The sequence below is a fragment of the Cervus elaphus genome, chromosome X, assembly GCF_910594005.1.
Source record: "Cervus elaphus chromosome X, mCerEla1.1, whole genome shotgun sequence".
Classification (NCBI taxonomy): Eukaryota; Metazoa; Chordata; class Mammalia; order Artiodactyla; family Cervidae; genus Cervus; species Cervus elaphus.
This window is the reverse complement of record NC_057848.1, coordinates 121,288,873-121,291,574: the sequence shown is the minus strand read 5'-3', so window position 1 is coordinate 121,291,574 and position 2,702 is coordinate 121,288,873.

Sequence of the window (2,702 nt, the reverse complement as noted above, 5' to 3'; positions counted from 1 at the left end):
AAAGATTTAACAGATAGTCAGATAGAAAAGAGGCCCATTGGTGGTAAAATCTACAACTGTTATCTGGGTTTAATATACAAATCAGAGAGGGGAACTAATGGTGTTAAGAGACTTGGATTTGATTCACAGATGAGAAGAGGCATTGATGAGGAAGAAATAAAAAGAGAACTTGAGTTTGGGTTTCATGCCAGACTGAACTGATGACGGAATAGTTACTTAACAGAAACATAAGTTAGATGCCCCAAAAAGTGGCTCATTGATGACAGAAGTATTAACAGAAGCTTGTGTAGAGGGAAAATTGAACAGAGAACCAGGGGCAAGTCAGTGAAACTGGAAGAGTTAACAAAGGACCAGGATCAAGGTTCAGATCTGAGGGACATAGGTGGTAGAAGTGTGACCCAAGACCAGATTCAGTGTGGACAACAGAGGACACAAAATCTTATATGTGGTCCTAATTAAAGCTATGATGGTGTCTTGACTTTGGTAGTGTTGTACAGTGGTAGTTGTGGACTGAATTGAGTCCCCCCCACCCCCAGTTCATATGTTGAAGGCCTAAACCCTGGGTGACTGTATGGAAGATAGGGCCTTTAAGGAGGTAGTCATGTATGGATGTGAGAGTTGGACCATAAAGAAGGCTGAACGCCAAAGAATTGATGCTTTTGAACTGTGGTGTTAGAGAAAGAGAGTCCCTTGGACTGCAAGGAGATCAAATCAGTCCATCCTAAAGGAAATCAACCCTGAATATTCATCGGGAGGACTGATGCTGAAGCTGAATCTCCAGTGCTTTGGCCACCTGATGCAAAGAGCTCATTGGAAAATACCTTGATGCTAGGAAAGATAGAAGGCAGAAGGAGAAGGGGATGACAGAGGACGGGATGGTTGGATGGCATCACCGACTCAATGGACATAAGTTTGGGCAAGCTCTGGGAGATGGTGAATGACAGGGAAGCCTGGCGTGCTGCAGTCCCTGGGGTCACAGAGTCAGACACGACTGAGTGACTGAACAACAACAAGGTTAAATGAGGCTATAAGGGTAGAGCCCTGATCTGATAGAACTGGTGTCCCTAGAAGAGATTCAGGGTCACCAGAGATCTCTGTGAGACACCATGTGAGGACAAAGAGAGGAACCATCTGCAAGCCAGGAGGAGGGCTCTCAGCAGAAGCCAAATCCTGCCAGAACCTTGATCATGGACTTTCTGGCCCCCAGAATTGTGAGAAAATAAATTTTTGTTGTTTGAGCCACCCGTTCTATGGTATTTTATTATGGCAGCCCAAACATACTAATACAAAGCTTTGTGCATCTTTAAGAGTTCTCTTAAATATGTGAGAAACAAGGTATGACAGAACTCCTGGAAATTAAGAACTTTTATGAAATTAAGATCAAAGCCCTTTTTAAGTATTTTTTGACACAGTAAATAACATCCTTCATTGCATATTCCTGAGCCCTAGACCCAGATTTTCTGATCTAGTGGGTCAAAGGTGAGGTCCAATAATCTACACTAATTTTAACTTTTTATTTGGAAATAATTTCAAACTTACAGAGAAAGTTGTAAGAATAGTAATTATATTTACTTCTGAAATATTTGTAAATAAATGCCCCTGAATAGGGCTTCATCGGTGGCGCTAGTGGTAAAGAACCTGCTTGCCAATGCAGGAGACATAAGAGATGCGAGTTAGATCCCTGGATCAGGAAGATCCCCTGGAGGAAGGCAGGGCAACCCATTCCAGTATTCTTGCCTGGAGAATCCCATGGACAGAGGAGCCTGGCAGGCTACAGTCCATAGAGTCAGAAAGAGTCAGACATGACTGAAGCAACTTAGCATGCACACCCCTAAATACTAGTGTATTTTCCCTTAAAAGCCAGACATTATTTTCTATATAACCACACTATAAAAATCAAGGCCAGGAAATTAACACTAATTCGGAAATATTATCTAATCTGTAAATCTTTTTCAAAATGTGCCAATAGTCCCAATAATGCTGCCATTAGCAAAAAAAAAAAAAAAAAAAAAAATTTCTGTTCCCAGATGCAGTCCAGGATCGTGTGTTGCATTTAATTTGTTGCATCTTTCAGTCTTTTTTAAACCTAGGCTTTCTTCATCTTTTTTTTTTTCATTTATATTTATTAGTTGGAGGCTAATTACTTTACAATATTGTAGTGGTTTTTGTCATACATTGACATGAATCAGCCATGGATTTACATGTGTTCCCCATCCCAATCCCTCCTCCCACCTCCCTCTCCACCCGATCCCTCTGGGTCTTCCCAGTACACCAGGCCTGAGTACTTGTCTCATGCATCCAACCTGGGCTGGTGATCTGTTTCACCATAGATAATATACATGCTTCGATGCTATTCTCTCAAAACATCCAACCCTCGCCTTCTCCCACAGAGTCCAAAAGTCTGTTCTGTACATCTATGTCTCTTTTTTTGTCTTGCATATAGGGTTATCATTACCATCTTTATAAATTCCATATATATGTGTTAGTATGCTGTAATGTTCTTTATCTTTCTGGCTTACTTCACTCTGTATAATGGGCTCCAGTTTCATCCATCTCATTAGAACTGATTCAAATGAATTCTTTTTAATGGCCGAGTAATATTCCATGGTGTATATGTACCACAGCTTCCTTATCCATTCGTCTGCTGATGGGCATCTAGGTTGCTTCCATGTCCTGGCTATTATAAACAGTGCTGCAATGAA